We start from the raw sequence: 16,672 nt of genomic DNA on the forward strand, positions 1-16,672 counted from the left end.
TTCCATGACGATACAGATAAGTACTACTCATATCTTGTAAAGACATGACAATTCACAATGTTTGTTAGATCTCCTTTTAAAAACAAATCTACCCAGTGAGATGCTAGATGCTATTTGCAACGCATAGGATTTTAAATCAGGAGATTTCAAGCATTTTATTTAATGACAGAACAGAATTACCTTTCCCTTCTATGAAGGAAATAAAATACTGTTCATGTAATGTTAAGCTAAAGAAACCAGAATGTCAAAGTGGGGATATTCAGACTTTGTTTTATTCTGTTGTTTTCTGTATGTGCTGCAGACTTGTGCTTTAAAGGGTAATCTGACTCGAGTATCCTAGGCTGACTGGTTGAGTGAGGTTTTTTGCTGTACATCCACTTGTGTCAACACAGAAATTATATACCATGGAAAGTATAATGAGGCAACCACAGTCACTACAGAAAGAGAAAATGATTCGTCATTAGAATAGAGATGCTTGCCCTTCTGTGAAATAAATCTTAGCTATTAATTAAAATAAGTACTGTACTGCATTTAGGAAACGTGAGGGCCACACTTTGTCTAGCCTAGACAAACTTATTCCTGGTCTCATTTAAATCGAAAGCAACACTGATGCAGTCATATTCACACTCCTGAGCATTGTTCACACTCCTGAAAATTAAGGGTACATCAAAAGGCAAATGTTTAGATAATAATTATTTTTAAAAAGCAAAAAATCCCTGCTTACCCACTGCAAACATTGGTCAGGCTAACAAGGCATAAACCTACCAGATTTATTAGAGGATGTGACATTCTGAGATTTTTGAGTGGCCTATGCTTCCTGGAAAACTAAACACAATGAGGGAAAAACATAACTATGAAAATTACCAAAACTATTCCACTCACAAAGGAAAAGGTCAGGTTCAAAACTTTTTGAACAGGTTTCTGCTAGTGCCAGAGTTTTGGATGAAGCCCAAAAAAGGCTCCAGGGTGAAGGCAGAATCCACACAACAAGGAAGATATATCCACTGGAGCAGAGGGCTGCAGTCTAGACCCACATTTTTCAGATGGATGATTGGTTAGCATTTATTTAATGGAAAATGCTGTCTCCTGCTCATGTATTTTAAAAATTATGTTAAATATAAAGATTTAATTTAATATGTTTAAGAAAAACTTCAGTATGAGAACCCCTACATTAATGTCAGCCTAGATTTATGTATAACTTGAAATAAAAGCATAATATCAATACAGTATTTCATTATTTTTTTTATTTGTTTGTTTGTTTGTTTGTTTGTTTTACACATAACTTTTACACAAAAAGCACAAATTCAGAAATAATTTTAACGTAAGTTTACAAAATGGTGTGGTGGGACATGTTGGTATATCAAAACTAAACTTTTCATAACTTGAATAAAATGGTGTGCATATTTCCTTGTCTGCCTGACCCTCCACAAAGCAAAATTACTTTTGGTTTGGTTTTTCTGATGGGAAGGGTGGAAGAGTGTCGAGGGAAGTTACCCATAGACTTGACCTGCAGAAGTAATGAAATGGAAATCATCCATGCTTGCGTTACACAAATCACACCATACAAGGAAAATGGGAATATTTTCCATTTCAATTTCCATCATGTGGTCAGCCACCGCAATTCCTGAGGAAAAAATCCTCATAGGGCTGTATGTTTTCTAACGTGGATAACAACATGTCTCAAGAAGGGCAAGAGAAAGAAATGGAGAAGAAAGAGAAGGAGCGAATAGTACCCTTCGGACTTTGGGGCTGGATTTCTACTTGTAGGAAGGAGTCTTTGCATTTTTTTCTGAGACACATTTTCTTCTGGATCCGCAGACTCCATTCATTTGCTCTGTTATTCAGGCCAGAGCCAGCAGGAGGGAGGACACAGTGTTATTTGGCCAGTAAAGGGGAGGTGGAAGCAGAAGGACAGGGCCATTTCTGCTCAGCAGTTGCAGGCTGCTGCTGTTACGTGTGAATCCACCTGGAGGCTGGTCATTTAAATTGGAGGTGGTGTGGTCCTGCTCTCGCCTCAAGCCCAGTATTCCCAAGTGTGCACTTGTGCTGGAGCGCATGACACTAGCTGATAAGTAAGTTTGGGAAGCCAGGCTGGCCACACATGAGCACCTTTTGTTTTCAACCATCTGAGCTCCCTTGAACTCTTTTCCTGACTATTTGCCTGAGTGCCAGCTGGCATAAATAAAAAGGGGGGTGGGTGGCAGGAAGGGAAAGGGCAGGACAGTGAATCAACTGAGATCAGTTTAGTGGCACCGCATCCGGAGCCGCAAGAAGAGAAAGGTCTAGCTTGCACAACCATTTTTTTTTACAAATTAATTTTCCGAATTGCTTATACTGGTGTCCATACCCCCATGCGAGGAACAGGCACTTTCCTACTGCTGAGCTTTTTGGCACTCGATGTCCTTATCAGCATTAGTTAAACCAGCCCAGGGCAAATCAGGCTGATATGCTGAAAATAGATACCAGAGTCAAGAGAGAATCTACATTAAGGTCTCACCAACATGGAGAGATTACAGTAAAGGATTTTAAAACGCAAACATACTGAGCACTAAGTATTTCATAATAAAGCTTTGAGCATACGCTCTGACATCATGGCCCAACCGGTAGAGCCCGGAGCAGCATCACATTCCTGCGGCCAGGGAGTGCGGCCTTCCAGCTTCCCCACTGGGACGGGTCTGACTGGGTACCACCACCCCCTTCCTCACCTCATCTTCTGCAGAGAGAGCACCTGGTGATGCCTGGGAGGAGTCATGGATCTGCACGTGTGGGGTGACTGGATGACCAGGTTCTGCCTTTAACAAGCTTGGGCTGTTTCCTTGCTACCTTTTAGGAATGATAAACTAAATGCAATCCATTACTGGGGAAAATAAAAATAAATAAATGAAAAAATAGCCAACAATAGCTGGGGTTTAATTTTCCTTAATTCAGGTTCATGTTTTTCATAGATTGTCTTGTTCAAAGTTAAAATAACAGCTTTCACATTTAGCACCTCAATCAAGTGACGCTTGCTATCAGAGTAAAATTCACACCCTACTGTGCTCCTCTTTTTGGAAAGACTATTTTTAGCAAAGACATTTTAAGAGGGCAGCAATTTTCACGTTTGTTTCCCTGTGATATTAAAGTTTACCAATATAATTGCCTCGAATAATTTCCTCTCAGAGCTCACTTGAATGTTTGCATTGTTTAGATGCAAAAACAGCAGAAAGAAGGAACACCAGTCCTCTATTGAGGGCAGCCAGAGTTGATCCAAACGTAAAGCTACATATTTATGCTGTAAAAGGGAAGCAAAATCCATGTAGTATAAGACAGATTTGGTTTGTTCAAAGTTCAGCGGAGGAGTGCGTTGTGTGATTTGTCTTTATAAAAAACTAGTGCTACACATCTTTTATTAGTCATACATTAGAAATTTAATTGTATTCAAACTTTCATTGTGTATGCACATGCAGTAAAAGTGCAATGTCTGTTGGCTGGAACATTAATATAATTGGCAATACCCTTCTGTCCTGTAGCAAACTATTTTTCTGAGCTAATATTCACCACCGTGATTTAAGAAAACTTCCCTTTAGAGGAAAAATACATGTGATTTCATGAAGTGATGAGGAAATGCTTCTTTAGCAGCTGATCTGAAGATTTGTTGTCTCCTAAAGAGGTGACATTCACGTTCCTGTCTCCGCTTTTCTCTCTGTCTCTCTTTTTGCATGGAATTTAAGCTGTGGCATTTGCTGATGCCAGTATGACCCAGCAACAGCATTTCACAGAAAGCACAGTCCCAGTTTCCTCTCCCCACTCTCAGCTTTGTAGTCACCAGACTTTCCCTTTGTGCCAGGTTTGATAGTCTTCTGACAATTTAGTGAGCTAATTTAGCTCACCAGACTAGCAAATAATTACTGCCATCTACTTTTTTATTAGCTTGGTTTACCTGCAGAATGGATTACTGACCACTGCTGGAGCCATAAAACCAGCACAAGGGAGGTGAAGTTGTGAGAAAGGCTTGGAAGAACAGGCCCATGCTTGATGGTTGTAGCAATAACTAAATCTTCTCATCTGCCTCCTGAAATTTGGCCTTTGGAGTGAAATCAGGTGTATGACAGGACGGTTGTGTTGAAATACTCGTGTATGACAGGACGGTTGTGTTGAAATGCTCGTGAAGAAGTGCTGCTTTCCCACTCCTACAACTGGCTCTCTTGGAGGGAACTCAGGTCTGACACCCAGCATTCATCTAGGTATTCACCCCTAATGTGGATCTTTAAAATTACAGTCATAAGAAGAAAGCAGTTGTGTGCTTCCTTTCAGGGCTGGTATGGGTTATGCTTGGTTTGGGTTGTATTTGCCAACTGGAGCTGCTCAGCACTGGGGGCGATTCTTCCGTGGCCAGGCTGGATGTGATCATCACAGACCTAATAGACCAAAGGAAACATGGAAACCACCCATAAATAAGTTGAAAGGTATAGGAGCTGGCATCTGTGGTTAAAAGGTGTTTGTAATATGTTTCTCTAGTGCTCAGAAAAAAATGAGTTCATCTTGTGAGAACTGAGTAGGCAAGGCTAGGAACAGGATCCACACTTGCAAAGGAGAGGAGAAACTATTGCATTCATGAGCTAAGACTAGTGGGAAGGGGGTTTATCTGACCCTTCAGGGAGTACAGTAGAACAGGACGATAATCACAGATATGCCAGAGGCAATGGCATTTCATATTGAATCCCCAAATTAGGTCAGTGTTGATAGCACAGAGCTAACAGCTGATGTCTGCTTGGACTGCATCATGAACTTTCAGATTATTTTGTTTGTGCAAGGCATATATGAGTGGTGCCCTAGCACTTACTGGCCTCTTTGGTGTCTGTATCTACGACTTCAGCCACCAGTGACATTTTCTGAACTGCTACTCAACTGCCACTATCCTACTGGGCATCCCAGTTTCTCCTGGTTGTTGCTGCTGACATTGCCCACTCAGTAGGAAGCTGCTCAAAGCTCTTTCCTGAAGTGAAATCCCGGAACCCCTGAGGCAAGATTGTCCATAATCAGGGGAAATTACCCTTTCATACCAAGCTCAAGGCATATGTGTTAAGTGGTGTGAGAGAGGGCCTGTGACCTGGAGTGCACAAGTCTTTCTAGTGACTGTGTTAACCACCGTGTTGTGATACAGCCATTAGCCAGTGGAAACAGGAAGGAGGTAAATTAAGGCAGGAGCCAACTGCATGTAACACTCACTTCATCTGACTGACATTCATTTGCTTATTCTGCCAGTGAGACCAGATCCCACAGGCATGCCCAGATCACTCCTAACATCTCTGGCCTACCAGCCCAAGTGCCTGAAGGTCTGGGTACCAGCCAATGGTGGATGAAAGAACAGAGTGTCAGCACGAAAGATAGTGGGAGGAATAGAATAACAGGGCAAAAATAAGTGATAGGGATGGTGCTGTAAGGAAGGTGTTCATAACTGAAGATCTTGAGAACAGGTAGGTAGACAGGTGCCATTTCAGGTCCATCAGCTAGTTGTATGGAATCAGTTGCTTAGATGTGACACACTTAACTCCTTGTCCCACACTTTACCTTTGGGCTTTATCAGTGAGATACACTCTCTGCTTAGCTGGATGCTTTCTGAAATACTTCTTGCATAGGTGTCTGATATTCCCTTTCCCCAGGGAAGCCTAGCTGGGGGTTAGCTTGGGGCTGTAAAATCTGCTTGTCACAGGAGTTTAGGTTTTTCAGGGTAAATGCAACCGTTCTTAATGCTGATCTCCTCAAAGGTATCTCAGAGTTAATTGCTGTTGTTTCCAACAGAGTAGTTAAATAACACTGAGTATCTCCATGTTGGGGCCCACAGTTATAAAGATACTGATGGTACTTCCATTAAATACCTATTGTCGCTATACATGAGATCACTGAAGAATGGCAATTTTCTCCAATTTATCTGAAGCTCTGTGCTGTCCAGTCTTCTCTATTCTTTTAAGGTATCAGCTTCTACAGTCATGAAAAACAGAACTTTAATTAAAAATGAATAAATATTACAACCTGTTTGCAGCTGGTAGACTGAGAACACCTGCAGAAATCACACAGAGAAAAAAAAAAAATAACAAATAAAAACAATCTTAACTTTATTTTTTAATAAGATTTGTATATATAGATATACAATCTCAGTATTTGGGTGTGTAGGAAGAAGGGATTTACTCATAAAGTTTTGGTTTGCAGTACTATATAACAGGGTTTCCCAGCCCTTTCTGAGTTGGATGCCACCTCCTCACCACCATTCCCACAAACTCCTGCCTTTTCTGCTTAACCCCCAACATTGCCTTTCCAGGTTCCGTTTCTTAAATTTCATTTTTTCTCAGGTGAACATGTATCCAGGCTACATTTAACTAAGGAAATCCCTAAAATCCCCAAAATTTGCTTAGCAGTGCCTAGGAGCTTGAGAATGCTGAAACTGATGTTGCACAGATGTCCTTCCTATAAATTACACTGTGTATCAAGAGGGTTCTGCACAAGCAGAAGAATGAATGTGACTGCCTAAATAGCAAACTACAAGTAAAATAGTCATACTGTTGTCCTCATGTTTCTTCCACTTCCATTATGTTGTCCTTCATTTCTCTCATTTCTCTTACTCTTGATCATGTACCCTCAGAGCAGATCCAGCTGAGTGATACATTGGCAAGTGTGCCATAAACCACCCTTTGCCCTTCGTTACTTCCTTCATTGCAGCCACACCTGCTGGTTATGGCAGGAACTTTGATCCAGGGAATCCCCATTTTTTCTCAAGACTAAAGTTTCTAATTCTCTGAGTTGGAAGTTCTGGAGGAGCCTTCTCTCATGGGGGCAAAAAGAAAGGTCTAAAAACTTTACCAGTTTGTGGAAGGGAGTATATGACATAGCTACGTGAGATAGCAATGGTTGTTGCTCACTGACCTGAAGATGAACTCTCTCAAATGTGCAGGTGTCCTTCACTGAGCTTTGTCTTCCCCACCCAGTGCATTTAAACAGCATCCTGTAATAAGTGTGAGTTCCAGTTTGTGTTCCAGGTTGACTTGGATGCATTTGTATGTTGCTGGATCATTTAACATTACACCACTGTAAAATGTGTAAAAATTTCACTTGGTAAAGGGTTTTTTGTGTTTTGTTTTTGTTTTTGTTTTTTTTTTTTTTAGGGTTATATAATTTTCTTGCCTACTCTATAAACAGGTTGGATTGGTTTCAATAGTGCTTTGTAATTACTTTGGCTCAGGAAAAAAATGCTGACAGTGTAAGGAATACATATTTTTTCTGATAACAACCTTTGTAATGTCTTGCGTAACTGTTTACAGTCAAACCTGCTTTAAATGGCCTCCCAGACAGTCAGTGAAAAGTGTTTGCCCAGTAGGAGTAGCCCTGAAATGGAATTCTGGCACTGTTAACCTAATGGCAAACTGTAATACTGATATTGCTTATTGAAAGTGGCGCTTATTGCAGAATTGTGGTGTACCTGGGGACATTCTGCAAGTAGTCCTCTATAAAGAAATGAAACCTTTCTACAAAGAAATTAAACTACTTTTCAAATTCTGCTTTTTTTTTTCTGAAATAATTTTTCCCTTTCCTCCATGGTTTCGGCTTATTACCTCTTGTTAAGGAATATTTCAGTGGTGAATGTCATCCTGAATTATGTTTTAATCTTTCATCAATTAGTGAAATGCTCCAGGAGGATGAACAAAATGTATTCAGGAGTTCAAAGCCAAATGGTATGACATGGAGAGTGGAAAAGCAGGACAGCCAGAGTCTTAGTTTTGCTGTTTCTTGAAATCTCTTGGCAATTTGCTTCATCGTCATCTGAATAACTGTATAATTAAATATTTGCTTGTCTGAAAGGGACAATATGAAAAACTAAAATCAGTAACTTAATCTTGGCAAAACACTGTTGTACCCCTTCATACAGGAGATACTGGAACTGCAAGAAATGTTATAGGTGCTACAACATCCATTTCATAGGACAATTTAGTGCATTTTATGACCTCTCACTGAAAGTTCAAAGATCTGTTTACAGTACAGGGTGGTAAAGGCTGCTGCTTGGTCTGGAGTGCCATCAAAAGAAGCAGTCGTGGCCCTTCCCTTCCCCCATGCTCTCACTGCTCCCTGCTTCTCCTCTGTGCTTGCATGTGTTCTTTGCCTTGCAGCTGCTGGGAAAATGGCATCAGGCAAATCCCACAATTTTGAAAGAGGGAAAGGAGCATGAAACCAGGACAGATGAGAGTTGGGGTCTCCCTCTTACAGCAGCAAACTTTTAGATCAGTTCAGCTGTCTTGTGAAACCTTATCTTGAAACAGCAGAGATTGATGGAAGCTATTGATACTTCATCTAAGTACAGGCTACAGAAGTCCTGACACCACTGTAATGAAGGGTCCAGCTCTCACCCAGCTCACAGAGTTCAGAGCTTCACTGTGCAAGGTTTGGCTTCCTACCAGCTCTGGGGCAGCAGACTGGGATGACTCAGGCAGCAGCCGACACAGCCCCACTCGTGGCAACATCTGTTTTCACCCACCTGTTGCATCAGTTCCTGAGTCACCTACTGCTTGTTAGGAATATGCATGTGAGGATCTTATCGCTCTCTACAACTACCTGAAAGGAGGTCGTAGCTTGGAGGTTGTTGGTCTCTTGTCCCAAGTGACAGACAATAGGACAAGAGGAAATGGCCTCACATTGCACCAGGGGAGGTTCAGATTGGATATTAGGAAAAATTTCTTCACAGAAAGGGTTGTCAGGCATTGGAACAGGCTGCCCAGGGAAGTGGTGGAATTGTCATCTCTGGAGGTGTTTAAAAGACGTGTAGATGAGGTTCTTAGGGGCATGGTTTAGTGGTGGACTTGACAGTGATAGGTCAATGGTAAGATCTGATGATCTTAAAGGTCTCTTCCAACCTAAATGATTCTATGATTCTGTGATCAACATATGCGTTCCTGACATCACTGCAGGATGATCATTTTTACAAAAAGACAAGGATGTCTTGTGTAGCTGGGATTATTACCACAACTGAAGTGATTGTCATTTTATCTAAATCTGCTATTAAAAGACTGTCAAAACTGTGTATAGTATTGTCTGTTTGTGCTACAGCATGTCTGAAGGCTCCAGTTATGAATTGTGGCTCTGTTTCCCTAAGTATGCATAACAAAATGTTGATCTGAGTCTTAAGTAATGCGTCTACTCTGTTCTCTGAAGCTAGTGTTTCTTTTTAGTGCTCCTAAAGGTCTGCAATTAAACTGTCATAATGAACCCAGTTATTTCAAGATTCATTGTCAGTGAAGATAGGGCACTTTAATTTTACCACAAAGTAATATTACTTGGATGATAATTCACCTGGCATTGTAACCTCATGTCAGGTCAAACATGATTAATTTTCAGTGTGACATTATTTCATAACATTCTTATGGCTGTAGCCTCCTAGCATTTTTTATTTTTGCAGTCACCTAAGATGCTACTGTCCCAAATGTTTTTCATCTCAGTGAGAGACTACTGTTCCTATAGCAGGAGCAGCAAAATAGCAGGTGTATTCACACCTCAGCTTCTCCTGCTTACCGTTTGGAAATCCATCAAATCAAAGAGCTTTCAGCTCATCAGCTTCAGGATGAACGGCAGTGATCAGAAAAGGGAAGGAAGGAGAACAATCCTTCTTTTTGTTCCTGCTTCTGCTGCCTGAAGTAACTTTTGGTGGCTGGAGGCTGGGGAGCTTCTTTTAGTGGAGGGAGTGGGACAGGACACTCTATAAACTATCATTTTTTTAAAAAAAACAAATATTTATCATTTGCTTTAGGTGGCCTGAAGCTGAGTATTTTACATATGGCATCCCTTAGCAGTCCAGAGAAATTAGAACTAAACCTAAGTAATTATAGCCATGACCAGAAATATGGAGGGTACACTTCTCCCTACAAAACAAAACCAAACCAAACTCAAGCAAACACAACCGCCAACAACAAAAACAACCAAGCAACCAAAACCAGCCAAAGGTATGACACAGACAGTCAATGTATGTGAAAAGTTAAAAAACTTGTAGTGATGATATATACTAAGTGCCTCCAAGGTAAGTATGAAATGGATGGAAGGAGATGGTCATGATACAAGTAATAACACCTAACTGCCTACTTACTAGCAAACTATTCATGTTTCCTGGGAGAGAGAAACTTTAAGCAAGGATGTGGAATAAATTAACTTAGTGGCCTCACCTTTTTTTTTTTTTTTTCCTGGGAAAGTCCGTTGATGCCACTGAGAACCAAAAGAGAAAGCAGAAAGATGTTAGGGGCAATAAAAGATGATGCCACCTGACAAAGCACAGGCCAGGAAGGTGAACAGATTGAAAGGATGTAAGAAAATAGAGTAGATCTCAGCCAAAACAGTACCAAATCAAGTAGTATTTGTGACATGGTGGAAAGAAGGAAATAACACAGACACACAAAAGCAGAGATGGTGTGGTCAAAGGGGTGGGCCTGGAAGGAGGGTGTGTTTATACTACAACTTAGAAAACAACATTGTATTTGCCAAACTGGGGCAAAATCTATGGCTTATCTACATGACCCTGCTATAACATTAGAAGCAAACACTTAATAATTTACGAAAAACTTCCCATGAAGTTGCCCAACAGTTATTTATAATGAAGACAGAATTTGCCACTAGTTGAAGACAAAGAATAGACTGACTCCTTTCCAGATGCCTTATGCTTTCTTCTGATAAAATCTATTGCCTTTCTCTATAGGTGTGTATCTTTTAGAGCATTTTAGAAGTGGCTAATATCTCTTCAGATTGTCAAAACAATTCTGATGTTTTGATGGGCTTAGATTTTGCTTCATGGATTTAAAGTGAAGGCCAAACAGTCTTCCCCTCAGTGATTTGTATTCAGGTATCTTTGGCCCTATCATGTTCCACTTTTTCCTCACTCACGTACAAATGTGAACTGAGTGGTCTATTACGAATATTACAAAATAATGTCTCAGCACACAGCAGTTACTCTCACCAACCATCAGGACCTCCACTGCCACCAGTAACAATCTGTTGCTGGCACAGGGACTGTTACCATTATGCAGAAGATTTTCCTCAGGACCTAGTCCAAGACTCATTCCAACAGAAATACTTCAAGCCTTCCCATGTTGGCACAAATATAAACTTCATTCTTTGCAGTTCTTTCTTTCTTCAGTGTCACAGATAAGATATGTATTTACTAAAAACAAAACAAAACAAAAAAACCCCAAAACAAATCAAACTATTCTTTCTTTCCAGGAAGGAAAAAGATTGAGCCAGATGTTGATTTGTGTTTCCACTTCTTATCTCTTTTATTTGTTATCTTTTGTATTTGTTAATGGTTATAAAATTATCAAGTACCTCACAGCTGAGCAGAACACAGCCGTTTATGAACATTGAAGACTGATCAGGTTGTCAAGAGGGACTGGGAGATTTTGACACTTGTTTTAAATGTGCTGGAAACACCCTATAACTCCCTGAAACCTTCTCGGATGGAAAGAACTGCCCATAGAGCAGTTGTGCCACCACGGAGGAGCCTGTCCCAGGAGAGGGCAGGCTCCTCACTACTGCTGGATCAGCGCAAAGCTTGTCCTGGGATTTCAAACGTTCCTGGCAATGGTTATCCCACCCATGCTGCCTTTCTGGCCACTACAACTACAGGCATAGGATTCAAGAAGGTATTTTAGAAGAGATGGACTTCACTGGCTACTGACTGGAGCCAGTGCAGTTCAGCAATGCCAAACAAATGCTTCCAGCCCCTTGGCTCTTACCTTGCACCACGTCTCTCTCTTCTTTAGCTCGTGTCATTTCAGGCAATTCTGTTATGAAACAACCTCTCAAAAATTTGCCTGGGCACCACTGCGGGGACAGTGAGCTGCTGGACCCCTGGGAGCAGCCAACGGCATTAAAGAAGGGGGCAGGTGGGTGAGGAGCTTCTTGAGGCTGGGCTGGGGAACATGGCCTGCCCTTCAGTGGCACCGAAGGACAAGTGCGCTGGCCTGGGCACAGGAGAATCCAGAAAGAGGAGAGCAGGAGACTCAGCCTGTGAAACGTTTTTGTCTCCATTAAAGAAAGTGTCAGTGACATTTTTCAGTAGATGTGGTGGTAAGGTACCCGGTTATAATCTCTCGTATTTGAAAACGTTGCCCACAGGCGATACAAATGAGGGATGTATTAACAGGAGCAAATAAAGCTAGACAAATAATGTTTGACATTTCCCTACATCCTCTGCTCAGCTAACTCGGTATGTTTCTACATTCAGAGAGCTTATTGTTAGGGATACATGGGGAACAATCACAGCAAAAAGTGCTGCAGGTAAAATAGGGTGATAAAGGCAAACTGGACCGAGTTCAACAATTTAAGTGCATTTTAAGCACTAATAAACTCATAAGCGCTGGTGAAGACATAATCATTTAACAAAGTGAGGCAAGTAAACAAATATAAGAGCTAGGTTTGTAGTTACCCTACAGGAAGAAATAAGGAACAACCAAATGAATAAAATAATTCTTTGAGCTAAAAAGCCTGCAGGGGCCATTTAAATTCAAGCCTACACAGATGCCAGCTTTAGTTTTTAAAGACCAGGAGGGATGCTTAGAAATGCAAACTTTTTTTTTTTTTTTTTAAATATGATAACATTCCAAATAATTCATGTAAAGACCTCCTTTTCTGAAGGTCTCCAGGTTCTTAATTGTGTCTCTGAAGTGGGTGAGGCTATGTAAGGAAAAAACAAGACACAGAAACAGAGAAAAAGATATTGTTCAAAAAGATAATTAAAAAAGGATAGCCTTTGAAAGTGTAAAAGAAGCCCAGCCTTCCAAGCAAATAAACAAAACAAAACAAACGAACAAAAATAATAATAATTAAAAAAAACCAAAAAAAAACCAAAAAAACAAACCTCCTCAAACAAATATTTCATTGCATGCAAAACAAAGACATTTCTGAAAAATAAATCAAACTGTGGTGCTGCTTAATTTGTAAATTTAACTTTCAAAACAAAGGGGTGTTCTGATGGGTTGTTTTTGTCATTACTATCAACATTAACATGGGCAGAAAGGATTTCTTTTTTAAATGTGCCAGTTTCTTTATATTTGGAATTCGCTGTTTACAAAAAGGGCCCTTTATTTTCAAATATATGTTGAGTCCACGGCAAATATTGCTTTTACGACTGTTTTTTTTCCTGAGAATAGTCATAATTCTTGCACTTTATAGTGGCACTCTACTTATACTATTTTGTGCCAGTGTAACTGCATTCACACAAAAAGCTACAGCTACTCTCCCTCCACCCCGTCAAGCATCTATGTTAAAAAAAAACCTTCCAGACAAGACGAATACAGACAAGACCAAAGGCAGGGAAAAAAAAGGAACATTTAAAATAAAAGATACATCTAAAAATGTAGGCTTTATCAATAGATTATAAAAGAAACAAAAATAAATAATTATATATAAAAAAACCAGAGTGCTTCTAAGATGCTGAAATGACTCAAGCAGCATTGCCAGCATGAGCCAGTTCTGTCATGAACTACAGAAAGAACCAAAAGGTGAAAGTTCCAGCTCTCTTCCAAAGTAACTTTTTTTTTTTTTAAATATAAAAAAAATAGGTATTTGGGGAATTTCAGAGGTCTAGATGTTATAGACGATCACGATAAATAGCATGCACTCGTCGGAATAAATTGCTTAGAATTTATTGCAGCAAGCAGCAAGCAGGCAAAACAGTGCTGGGCCGCCGGGGAGTCTCCGCTCCACCGTGGCACACACCTTTCCAGTAGCAGCAAGCTTGGTTAAATGTGGTAAAGGATTACACATTCATGGTTATTCCAGGAATGCCTGGAATAACTTTTTCCTCGAAAAGGCCGTTCTTATTAAAATGAGTTCCAAGGAATTATATCCATAGTGGTCACCTTTGGCTCTTTCCTGTTGCGCCTGCACAGTGTCTCCGGGTGGTCACGGGCGGGGGTCTTTTGGACGAAGGCTGCAGTCTATCTTGTCATGCACTTCTCATCTAGCACACTGGGTTTGGCCAAGGCTCCAATGGCTTGAGCTGGTTTTCCTCCTGCTTTGTGCTGAAGACCCCCGTTATCTCGTTCACAGAAGGATGCAACTGGGCCCTTATCTCTGTCGGTCTCTTACTGAATGTTCTGCAGGGTACACTAAATTAGGCTTTTACACATATCTGTGGAACAAGTTTTTTACAAAGACTACATACAGGTTGCATTGTTTAATGGTAGCATGTGCTAATATTATGTTATATGCTCAAGTTTCACAGCCACTGATAACATATCCATTTAGACCGGTTTGATTAACAAATATATCGTTAAGTCTATTACATAGAGAAGTGCTTTCTTCAGCAAAAGACAGAAGTCAAGAACTAGAATCAAATCTGAAGTAAATTGAAGGCAGAGAAACATTGAGCGTGGGGTAGCATCAAAAAAAAGAATGAAGATTAATAGAAAGAGTGGAAAAGCATGAAAACACCAACCAACCAAACAACAACGGAAAAAAAAGGCCGATTTTTTTTTTCCTGGTCCTTTTTTGTTTATCTTTTCCTGAATGGGATTAGGCTTTCTAAGTATTCAATTTATTTTACCGGGCAAAATCAAACACAAAGACAATGCAAGGCAGTCAGGAATGTAGCGCTTTCACACTGAAATCTGATACCACCAAGCTGGATGTAGACACCGCAAAGCACTTTTTGGTCAAAGGAGGGATGATTAGCAAAATGAGCTCTGAATCACATTTCATTATGCTCAGTTAAAAAAAAAAAAAAAAGGGGGAAGAAAAGAAAATAAAGTCAACAAAAAAGCACTAGACCAGCTTGGTGGAGAAGAAGAACAAAACGAAAATAAAAGATCCAAGAGATATCTCTGGTACAGCATATTGACTATGCAATTTCTCAGATTTTTCTCAGAGTTTTTTTGCACATAAAACCAGCACGTTGAGAGCTCAACGTGCAGTGGCTATATGGGGCTCTATATACAGAGATAAAGCTGACCAGACAAAAACTGCAACAGCCTGCCAGAACACTATCATCTTCTAGGAAAACAAATGTCACAGCCTGAAACCAGAGAACTTCGGTCAAATCCTTCCCCTCCTCCTTTTCTCCCTCCCTCCCCACCCCTGCACACCCAGACACAGCCTCGGGCTGGCAATTCAGCCATTGAAAAGGTGCAATCCATAGAATAACAATGCTCCTATTTTCCTTTGGTGATGATAATGAGATATGACGCTTTCTGGGAATTTTCATTTCCGATCAGAAAAAACAATGATATTCCCACCTCAGCAATTAATTAACGACCTAGCTTATTTTAAATGACATGATTGGCTCTGCAATATGTGCCTTTATAAGCCAACATGGACTAAGAATAATCTGTTCAAAACGCATTGACTGACTACCCCAACACGCGTGGTAGTAAAACGGACCAGAATGATGATAGGACTGGTAACCCAGCATATAATTACCGTGCACCCAGCTATCTGTTCCTCCTTCAGACATTTCAGAAAAAGGAGGTCAGTGGTGTGACTTGAGGGTTAATAAATGCAGCCTGCGTCTGCTGTCAAGGGAAGCATGCGAGTACCTGCCATGCATTATTTACCATGCATTAACTATGATAAAACCGTGTTTGCAGGCTGTCACTCAAGGTTTGCCGGTGCTAACGCATTTTTGGCCTCTTTCTGTCATTGGTAGCAGCTTTGCTGGCTTTACCACTCAGGTACCTTTTCTCACGATTCAGCTATATTAAGCATCAGAAGAGGGGCTGCTCCTATCAGGCTCTTTCCACGCAGCTGTCTGGCAGCAGCAGGGCTCTCTGCAATAACAGCAAGTCGAGGCATTAGCTCTTTACAGCATCATTAGCACCAGATAAGAGGAGCAGGGCAGGGGTTTGGTTGGTGTTTCCTTTTTTTTTTCTTTCCCTTCCCTTTCTTTCTAGGTACTGCCCAGGATGTCAGAAACAAAGAGCAGAAAGAAGAAAAATGTGGAAAAGAGAGACCAGCAATCAAAATGCACAAGAAAAGAACAAAAGAGGAAAAAGACAGAGGAGGACGTGCCTTAAGGAATTAAAATAAAAAACTAATTTCACATTCATTTCTATTGTATGGAGTGTTTCTCTATAAAGCTTAAATATATAGCATACATTCACCCATGTCTCCCAGTGTCTGGTAAACTGCTGCATTAGAAAATACTCCTGTCTCAAAGAAAATATGAAGTGCTTTTGTTAGATAGATTAATATTTCGCAGTGCTATAAACCCATTTAACATTTTTGGTTATATATTACCATATAAATGCTGAGAGTGACCCAGGACTGGGTGTGTATAACTTCATTTCATTTAACTGGTTCATATGTTGCCGCTTATTTGCTTCCTTTGACTGGGTGGAGTCCTATGAGAACTGGTTCTTTCACAAACTTCTCAGTTCTGCTGCTTGTGAAATGTATATAACTCATCATACAGACACATTTACTTTCTAAAAGATACCTCTATGCCCTTTGTTATTCATCTTAACCCAGCAAGAACTTCCTTGATTTGTAAGACTGATAATATGATACTTACATTTAATGGTGATTTCTCATGTTTACAAACTTTCCTAGACACCCTTTATGAGTCAGAACTAGGGATGAGACACAGACAAGTGTGGTTCTGCTGAATTATTGATGTAGCCCTGCCAGCCAAAGACACTAATTGCGATGAAGAAATTAGAAAACATAAAAC

The 16,672-nt window shown here is 40.4% G+C and overlaps 2 long non-coding RNA genes across 2 annotated transcripts; one reads left to right on the top strand and one right to left on the bottom strand.

Annotated features, from left to right (window-relative positions):
* Positions 1-13,637: 13,637 nt before the first annotated feature.
* LOC135578343 (uncharacterized) lies at positions 13,638-15,544 on the bottom strand. Its single transcript, XR_010469855.1, has 2 exons — positions 15,424-15,544; positions 13,638-14,102 (listed from the first exon to the last, which is right to left on the bottom strand). It is a non-coding gene; the product is annotated as an uncharacterized LOC135578343 (long non-coding RNA).
* LOC110365494 (uncharacterized) lies at positions 15,446-16,048 on the top strand. The gene is made up of 2 exons (XR_010469856.1): positions 15,446-15,674; positions 15,894-16,048. It is a non-coding gene; the product is annotated as an uncharacterized LOC110365494 (long non-coding RNA).
* The last annotated feature ends 624 nt before the right edge of the window (positions 16,049-16,672 follow it).

Source organism: Columba livia, chromosome 1, assembly GCF_036013475.1.
Source record: "Columba livia isolate bColLiv1 breed racing homer chromosome 1, bColLiv1.pat.W.v2, whole genome shotgun sequence".
NCBI classification, from domain to species: domain Eukaryota; kingdom Metazoa; phylum Chordata; class Aves; order Columbiformes; family Columbidae; genus Columba; species Columba livia.